Source organism: Sciurus carolinensis, chromosome 4 (assembly GCF_902686445.1).
Source record: "Sciurus carolinensis chromosome 4, mSciCar1.2, whole genome shotgun sequence".
Classification (NCBI taxonomy): domain Eukaryota; kingdom Metazoa; phylum Chordata; class Mammalia; order Rodentia; family Sciuridae; genus Sciurus; species Sciurus carolinensis.
In genome coordinates this window covers 83,211,083-83,221,504 of record NC_062216.1, presented here as the reverse complement: position 1 = coordinate 83,221,504, position 10,422 = coordinate 83,211,083, and positions in this window count along the sequence as shown.

The following is a 10,422-nucleotide window of genomic DNA, read 5'->3' as shown; positions in this document are numbered from 1 at the left end:
ATTAAATGAGAAAAGGATTAAATGTATGAATATATGTAAACAATAAAAAAAAGAATTATTAAAGTAAGGTGGTTAGAAATGGAATACAGGATATAGGAATTAGAGGGCAGAGAGCAGGATTAGGGACAGAAGAATGGTTGTTGTATAAATGCAATGCATATGAATAGCAATGGAAACCATGGAGGCTATAATCACCAGGGTCAATATACTAAAGGAATAAAGATTTGCAGGGAATTGATCCTGTGAGAGATCACTAATGGAAGATCTTTGAAGACATGGTAGACTTCTGGTTAAGCAGCTACAGGGTAAAGAAATACCTGGAAAGAAATGAAATTTGCAATGTTACAAAGAGATAATTGGCAATATCTAAAGTATACTAAACTAGTGTGAGATTCATTATTTCTACAAATAGTTTAAGCATTTCAATATCAAATATTAATGGTTTTACACCCAGTTAAATATAAAGTTTGGGTAGGATCAGACCAGATATTTGATCTTTTCTCATAGCCAAATTTTGTATGATCCAAACTTTTCACAAAATAATTCATCTTTTTATTTTAATTATTCATACATAAGTTTTTACAACTTTTCTAAGCTTGACCTAATACTCAATTTTATTCACTTTAACTGTGAAAAAAATTGGAGAATAATAATTTTTCTAAGTCTAGCATTTCCCCATGTGTTCAATTCTTTTTTCTAGATGTCAGAACAAATCTCATTGTTCTTAACTTAGCTCTATACTGGGCTCTGATCCCATGACTAGTCTGGCCAAGGAAACTCCACATCATTGGCTTCTTTTCAAAAGATCAGCAGATGTTCCTGCTACATTGTTTGTTAGTCTCCTGAGTCAAAAGGCATCCATTGGAGCCAGAGTTAGTAACATATTAAATTTCTAAACTGCAACCTAAAGCAAAAGAGAAAGTAAACAACTCCTAAGAATGTAAAGAAACACAAGTCTTTCAAATAAAGTTTTTTCCATATAATATTTTCTTCTAATCTCTGAAGAGATACCCTTTCATATTCTAGCAAACAAAGCAATAATTCTCATGTTACTTTGGTTTTCAGAAAACATACATCAATAAAATTGAAAGCCATAATTGGTTGAATGATTCAGACAATAACCTTATTATTACATGGATTAAGACCTTTTGTTCTGATTGATTCTAAGCTGTTCCTTTTTAGAACACACGACATTTCTTTTGAAACCTAGGGTTTTGCATTGCCTCATAGATCGCTTTTATGTGTGACTCCAACTTAGTGTTTCTCAACTCTGGGATATTTATTGGAGGTTAAATACATCCATCCCCTGGAATTTACTTAAAATTTTTCCAACTTTTCCATGATAAATAATAATTTTAAATTATAAATGCATAACATTTGCATTTAAAAATATAACCTACTAAATATAATTTTATAATTTATGATTAAATTCAATAATTTAACTGTGATTTAATGATTCAAGATTTATTTTGAACATGAATTCTAATTGTTCAAAATGGCATATGGAAAATTGATTACCTCTTTTCAAATAACTATTGTGGGCTGTGGGTGTAACTCAGCTGTAGAGCACTTACCTATCTTGTTCCAGACCTTGGGTTTGATCTTAGCACCACACACAGAAAAAAACACAAATAACTACTGTGTTAATCCAGGTGTTCTGAAGGTCAGAATTAAATGGGCAAAGATTTTATGGTTGGTATAGAGAGACTTCACTTAAAAAAAAAAAATGGGGGAGAGAGCTAGAGATAGGTCAGACTGTGGATGTTTGATCCCAAGTAGAGGAAAGAGGAAGAGAAGACTGGATAGAAGGAGGGTTGAGTGGGAATCTTCAAGCAGAACAGTCAACAGGAAGTTCAGCAAAAAATATTGGTGAGTCCCGGAGTCAAAGTTGAGGGCTGGGGAGATAGCTCAGCTGGTAGAGTGCTTACCTCGCAAGCACAGGCCCTGAGTTCAATCCCCAGTACCAAAAAAAAAAAAAAAAGTTGACTGACAAAGGACTTCTTTTCTCAGGAATTCATCAGCCTTAGTATTTCCAATGCAACTAATCATGGCAAGAAATTTCCTGTGAGATGCATCCTCAGCTCAAATGCTAAAGTGAGTTTAAAGTCCAATGTCTGGGGCCCTTAGCCTATTACTTTCTGGGGAGTAGGAAGCTTGTTGGACACATTCTTATGCCTGCCACAACTACCAAATCAGCATCTCCAAACTTGACCTCTTTCATGATTTCTGCCCCTAACCTTTGAACTGCCTCCTGGAGTGCTCAATCTGAACATCTGTTGACTCCATGTGCATTAGGTGCATCAAAATGAGTGCATTAGTTCTGTCCTATTGCATGCTACCATTCTCTGAAACACAACAGCAAGGTTACCTCTTCCCTCCTTTGCCTTCCAGATCCAAATAATAATGAATTCTGTTGATTCAGTCCCTACCCCACCTTTTCCTTCTGCTCCTTCTGTGAGTTTTCAATGTTACTGCTCTAGTTTAGATTCTCATTACTTTTATGGTACATTATCTGCACTGTTGGCCTCTCTACAGCAGTCCTCCACCTCCAGCTCATCTCTCTAATTCACTTAAAATGCCGTTGCCAGGTTAATCTTTTTTGAAAGGCAGCTTTGATTATATTATTTCTGTTCTTAAAAAAAAAAAAAAAAAAAAAAAAAAAAAAAAACCTCCAGAGGCTCCCAATACTTTTCAAAATAAACTTCTATACCCACAGCCTGGCATTCAATGACCTCTGAGACCTGGCTCCATATAGCTTTTCAGTTGTACCTCCTAAAATTCCTTTTTTATATGCTGATTGAAGTCTTTCTGAGTTACAGCAGGTACACAATGATGCTGTGAACTTTTATACCTTCATGAAATTTCCTCATAGACCTGTTTTTTATTTTGTCAGTCAGTCCTTTGTGTTGCTTCCAAATTATCCATCCCATCCCAGCTCAAATGTTACTTTGGGATCTTTCCCTAAACCCTTTAACTGGAAGCACTCTATTAATTGACATTTGCTGGCATATAAACTATGCCTCTTTTTCTAATAAAATTTGTGTTATGGAAGTGGAGGTGAGTATACATTACCAAACATGTATTAAAATTGGTTTATGAGGGAAAAATGTGTTCATTCATGTAAATACTGAATGCTTGTAATGTGACAGGAAGACATACATTTTGAATATGCAAAACTTTTAACCTTTAATCATGAAAAATGAAAATTATAAATTTCAAAATAAATGTTCTATTGTTACTGAAAACTCATAGATAGCAGGCAGCTATCCAGCAAATTCCCTGGTAATTGGAGATCATATAAGACATTAAAGCAAATGCGACTATGTACTTCAGTGAGTACTTTAACTAAATACCAAGTCACAATATAAAGTAAGTGTGGCTGACTTATTGTACAGATAGCTGAAGTACATGTAGGAAAAAAATATTTCACTAAAACTCAGAATAGTCTTTCCCTTTCCCCTTTCCCCCGAGCGGACACGTTTTGTCCGCTTGAATAAAAGTTCCTCGTGTGAGACCTGTATCTGCGGAGCGTCTTTTCTGGGAGTTATCGACGAACCAAAACTGCTCCCCTTTACATCTAACTAACATTTGGTGCCGAAACCCGGGATGGGTGTTTTTTTCCGCTGACTAAGCAAGCGGAACCCCATCAGATTTCTCCTGCGCCCGCAGATTCAGGCTCACCTTCCATTTACCTGGATGCCCAGTTTTCTGCATACAACACCGGACTCCAAAATTGGTGAGTTCCCCTTAGGCAGGCCCCTGACCATTTAAACACATCTCGGCTACCCTCACCTCCACCTGCAGTCCGCTGCAGGCCCCCTCCTTATTATAAAGCGGCCAGTCCCCAGCTCCTTCCGCCGGCTCGCAGCCTTTAGCTGCCCGCCCAGCGGCTTCATCTCTCGCCGCCCTGCGGCTTCACCCCTCGTGGCTCCTGCCACTCAACCGCCGAGGTGTGGGGGTACCTCCTTGGTCCTCATAATTGGTCTTAGTTGTTGGGTGGATGTCTGAATTTTATGGTGCTGTGATTCTTTCTCGGGTTTGAAGTTTACTCACTTCTGCCGCTGCTAGTCCCTCTCGCTGCTCTGCGGCTTTTCTCCCCCTCCTCTTGCGGCTCCCTCCCGAAACCCTGGCCAGGTCTTCAAACTCTCTCTCGGCTTTTTGCCCGGTTAAACAGTGATTTCGGGTGATGACCTAATCATTGTTTTTAACCTCTCGTTGCCTGGTACCGTGGATTCTGGGACGCCAAATCCACTACCCAGGTGGGTCTCAGCTTACCATGGGATTCGGGACATCCAACCCAGCAAACTCGCCCCTGAGATGTTTATTAAACCATCTCAAACCCCTTTACCTATTCCCTGAATCAGAGCTAAATTGTCCTTTAGATAGTAAATCAGATTTATGACACCCTAAATTCTAGCTCTATACTAAGTAAAATTGTATGCCTAATTATGCTAGTTATAATTAAGTACATATATGGGCAACCTGGTGAATGGAAAGGAACTTTTCCCCTTCTTTTTTCCCTTTCTTTCTTGCTAAACCTCTCTTGGCTTCTCCCCCACCTTTTAACCTTTCTTTCCCTTCCGAGTTCACCTCATTCTGTTTCTCCTTCCACTCCTCCATTCAGCCTTCCAAGTTCCCCAACCATGCGGTCTCGTACACACATTCTAACTCCTTTACTGGAGGAGGCTAACATGGAGGGAGTAAAACCTGAACACATTCTCTTGGCTAATTCCTTATTTTCAAAACTTTTCTTTCTTATCTTAGCTCTCCCTACAGATTCAAGAAATTAAAAGGTCCTAAGCATCAAGTCTTTGCTAGAACATATTAGCCCCTTTCAGATTCAGATCTCAGTTAAGGGTTACATTGAAATGTAAATAAAGAAAGGCTCAGTAGGAGACCAGTTTCAAACCCAAGGAAAAAAAGTGTCCATTTTAAATTTCTCCTGGGCTACAACTCAGAATACTTTTCTCCCTTTCACCTTTACTTTCCTTCTCATTTTCTCATGCTTTAATTAATAACCATTACCATTTTTCTTCCAGGACTTTGTTTTTCTTAAATGCTGTATTTTTGAGCTCACAATTTTGATCCTACAGACCTAGGTTAATGATTTTTGATCAGTTCTTTTTATCCAACTCGAGTTGTCTTTGAACATCTGCTACATTGCAATGGAGATAAATATTACAAGGCCTTTACTTTTGTTTTAAATATAAGTGCACATAAAAATTAAATTTTTAAAAATGGATCCAAATATTTTTAATTCACATGATTTAATGAGGTTCAACTTAAATTGGGTATACTAATAAAGTAAAATGTCCTTAAAATTAACTCACAAGTCTCTAAGTGGTCAAACTAATAAAATATTAATATTTATAAAATGTCTAACATCAACTTTTCTAGGAATTTTCTTCAACAGAAAAGAGACAGCAAATACTATTGGTACACTTGTCTAATATCTTGGTTTTTCAACAATAAGATGAGAGAATTGGAGTGAACATGTATGGGATTACTCAAATGTGTTTGTTAGAGACATCTAATTAATTTATAAGGTTATTCCATGAAGTAACATACTTAAAAACATTATTCTTTGTATGTTAAATGTGTTCAAATTTTCCAGGTATGCAAGCCTTTAAAGCAGAAAATTTGTCAAGCTGCTGTTCTCCAAATTAAACTTGTCTGTAATGGTAACCCTATCATTTAATATTCTGTTATAGAACCTGTCATCTATAGGGTATATGTAAAATGACATTTAAGAAAGAGTGTAATATGCAATAGCAAAAATGGGACTCAGCCAAAATTCAAGATAGCTATTGCACAAACTGAATGTTTTACTGTTGGTAATTCTATTTTGTATTTTCCTTGTAAACTCTAATTGTTGCCTGATCAATATTTTGCAGAAGTACTGCTTCAAAAGTGAACACCATAAATTAACTTGGAATAGTAAGCCATCACCTATAGAACAGATAATGTAAACCCAAATTTAAAAAAGGGGGTAAGTAGCTGTAAAGTTATAGACATTAAAGCTAAAGCCCAGTACTCTTACTTTATGACTGGTGAGACTGACTTGCTTGATGGTTAAGATCAAACTTAAAGCTAGAAATTAAATACAGAGGCCAAGAAAAAAACTCCATATTTGGGTCTTGCCCTCAAAGTCAGCCTGAACCCAGAGAATAAGAGGACTTCTCCAAAAAGCTTTGCAACTCTGGGTCACACAACCTCCTGAGCAAGGAGATTGATGAGACTGCTAGAGAAAAAGCAACTCAGTGCATCTGCTGCAGAGGAGGGTCATAGAAAAAGGGAGACATCCCTGGCGCTTTCAAGGAAAGTCACCTCATCGAAAAGACCCTGCCTAACCAATTGCACTAATGGAGCTAAGAAACTGCTCTTAAGTTCTCTATGAGTGACCCCTGTGGAAACTTAGCTGACTCTTTAACAGACAGGAAGAGGTCACTTTGACCAGTTTGATCTTAAACACCTAGCAAATCAGTTACAACCAAAGTATAGCCATTCTTGGGCATTTAAAAATAATAGTAACTATCAAGAGAAACTGCTAGAGTCAGAATTTCTGTTTTTAGTCAGCTTAAGGCCTACAGACACAAATAGGCTTAATCTATGTTTGCTAGTACTAAATGTTGTGTTCACATTCCTGATGACCTAGACAATCTTGAAACTCCCAAATGAAGGCCTGTCCTCTCCAGCCTTTGCTAAGCCTTGTTATGGGAACAACTTCTCAGTTCTTCCACCCCCTGTCTTTTACTTCCATGTCAATTAATCAACCTGTATTGCAGAAATATCAGGATCTCACAAAAATTGGAGACTGGCTGCAGGTGTGCCTCCAGGATTGGAGCCTGGCTGCAGATGTGCCTCCAGAGAAACTATCAAGTCTCCAGTTCTCCCTGTCACAATGATACCAGCTCTACGTCCACACCCCAGCAGGAAGTAATTACAGAAGACTGACCTTCATCCATGTACCCAAAAAATTTTATTTTCTTTATAAAAAAGGAAATGGGGGAATGTTAGGTAATCCAGCTTCCCAAATCCACCTGTCAATCTGCCGTTAAGCCCACCTTTCCCGTTACAGGAATTTCCGGCTTACATCGCCTTAACCTTCCTGCCTCCCACATTACGTTCCAATATGTCATTGGTCCATCAGTCAGTCTATAATAATCCTCCTCCGTGATTGGTTCCTCCCAGCCCGCGAAATTCCAATACAAAGAACCGTGCGCCATCTTCTCCTCTCTTTCCCTTTCCTCTTTCCCCCGAGCGGACACGTTTTGTCCGCTTGAATAAAAGTTCCTCGTGTGAAAAAAAAAAAAAAAAAAAACTCAGAATAAAATATATAGCACAATAATAAAGGTGAATAAATTTTAACATCATGTTTATACATTAAGCAAGTATTTGCTGAATATTAGTACCTGGTAAAAAATAGTAAAGAAGTAAATAAACATATTAGCTTATGTGTGCTAGTACCTTTAGCTCATATGTGCTATTATAGTAATGCAGTTGTTACATTTAGCTATTTTTATGTTTAAAATATGAAGTGCTGCAGGAATAATTTAAACACTGTGTTGGATTAGCTTTAGTGGTCTGTGATAGGATGCAAATGCAAAAACAATAATTTTGTTTTCCTCCTTTGTATCCCCACAGTGCAGTCCGATATATCTCTTGCTTGCTGGATGTACAACCTGCTATTTCAACATGCTATTGTATTGCCACTGAACCCCACTGGGCTACAGAATTCTTGAGGGTAGGTTGTACATTGATGCAGTTTTATATCTACACAGTTACTTGCAGATTGATGAATGAAAGAAATGGGATCAACACAATCAGCAATCAAGGAAAAAAGATGAAAAGTAGAAGTTAAATAGAGTAAGTTGTAAAGGAAAGGTAGACTGGGAGAAGCGCTTGTAGGAAAGCCAATGAAATGTGAGAAGTATGTTGTGTGTGTGGAGGAACCATGGGACAAAAAGCTAGTAAAACTTGTAGGGGTCAAATCAAGGAAACTTTTGCCTGGTATAGTGGCACATGCCTGTAATCTCAGGGACTTGGGAGACTGAGGCAGTTGGATCCCAAATTCAAGTCCAGTCTGGGCAATTTAGGAAGATCCCTTCTGAAAACTGAAAAAGAGCTGGGGCTGTGGCTCTTTGGTAAAAGAGCCCCTCTGGGTTCAATTCTCAGATCTGGGGTGGGTTGGGGGGACTTTTACATGTCATGCCAAGAAGTTTAGATTTTATTTTTAGGTAACAGGAAAGCACTTAAGAAAATGAAAGGATAAGACTTGTATTTTAGGTCATCTGGCAGAATAGAGATTAGCTAGGAGTATGGGGAGGGATTGACATTTTGATGGTGGATGCAGGGAGACCAATTAGGAGGAGGCTGTTTAGTGTATCAGACAAGACATGATTAGGGTTTGTCCTAAAGCCAATGGAATGAGAAATGGTGAGGTATCTGATAAATATCTGGAAGCTTTCAGCAATGGGGCTTGGTGATTGACTCCACTCAGGCAGGATAAGAGAAGGAGCCTAGGCTTACTCTAAAGAATCTGACAGTGATGCTTTAGGGAAGATAATAAATTCTGTTTGGGGATCTGACTGGTAGGAAAATAATGAGGCTCACAAACAAATAGAAAAAATTTGATTTAAGGTATAACTGGAGAACCAAAAGAGAGTCATTTATGATACTGTACTTTGTCCTTTATCTTTCCATGACTTGAGCTATCATTCTTATCTTCCAATAATTCTTTCAAGCTTTTAGAATCTTTTAATAATCATACTAAATGTCGGGGGGGCCTTTCCAGAATTCATTGTTTTTTTCCAGTATAAACAGTCCCTCGATCTGGAGTATGTTCCAAGTGTTTTACTGATTCTACAGAGCCCATTCCTATCCTCTATCCCAGGTATTAGAGAGTAATCTTGTGAGTCAGTGGGTCATCCCAACAGGAAACGATTTTCCAACACTCAATAAAATATCATATTGGATATCCCAGAACCCTCAAAAGTCAACATTTTCCCATATTCTCTGTATTAGATTATGAACTATGCAGGTATTAATATATGACTTCACAAAATTCAATTTTCAAATTCCTAAGTACCAGTTAGAAATTGAAAATAATATTTTTATCCCTGCTCTTTAAAAACAATGAATCTCCATTTCGCTAAAGTCATAGATTATCTTTTAGAACAAAGAGTGACTTCTAAGGCAGAACTAGAAGTTTGAATGGCAAATGTAGTTGATGTTTAAAAGAATAAAAAATAGAGAGCATTTGACTTTAGCCAAATATTAACTGTTTCTCTATTCAAAAGCAAATATGCCTGCTTAAAAAAAGAAATCAAGCCTGGAGCAGGGGTGCAGGCCTGTAAACCCAGTAACTCAGGAGGCTAGGGGTAGGAGGATCACAAGTTCAAGGCCATCCTCAGCAATTTAGCAAGGCCCTACACAACTGAGCAAGACCTTATCTCAAAATAAAAAAAATAAAAAGGGCTGGGGATGTGTCTCAATGATTAAGTGCCCCTGGGTTAAATCTCCAATATCTACCCCTCACAAAAAAAAAAAAAAAAAAAAAAAAAATCAAAACTGAATTACTATAATCTCACAAGTAACATAAAACAGCTCACTGCCTCAAAAATGTGCTTTATCTTATAAAGGATAAGTTTATCTCCATAAAGGGTATAAACAAAATTTTTGCATGGGTAAAAATTCTGAGACATCCCACTTCACCCTGCTTCTTACCAGTGCAAACTTGAACATATCCTTTGTTCATTGTTAAAACTTATTCCTGATGAAAAAGAACTCTTTACTGTATGAGATAATTTAATGCCCACATATCTCTTGTAACTCTGTTGAAACCAACAAGTAGCATGTTAGATCTTTCTTTGCTCTCAAAGAGTAAGTTTAAATTCACTCATTTTAATCCATAATATTTAGGATCCTGAAATGGTCAAGATGACTTATAAATGTTAAGAACCAATGGACCAAAATGTTCACATCAAACAGGCATGTGAAAATCATTTATTTTCACCAACAATGTGAAAACATCTCCAGGTTCATACAAAGAAATCTCAAATAGAATCAATTTGATGCATGAATTCTCTTAGAGCAGAAAGTGAGACACTTTAAACTACAGGAGAATTTTGGAATTTCCGTCAACATATACTTACATTGGAATGTATCCCAAAATCTTGGAGCTGTTGTTCAAATTATCTATGATGCAGAGGCCAGAATTTAAGCATCTGAATTCTCCACCCAGAGATCATCTTATATACACGACTAACAAATTCACAGCTGCCAAGTTTTATGAGTCAGTTATGAGACAATTTGTTGAAACCTTTCCCATGATCTCAGTATCCTTGAATTTTGGTAAGTGGAAGTCTGTTTGAGACGTTAGAGAAATAATAATATTGTATAATAAAACATGAAATATTACAT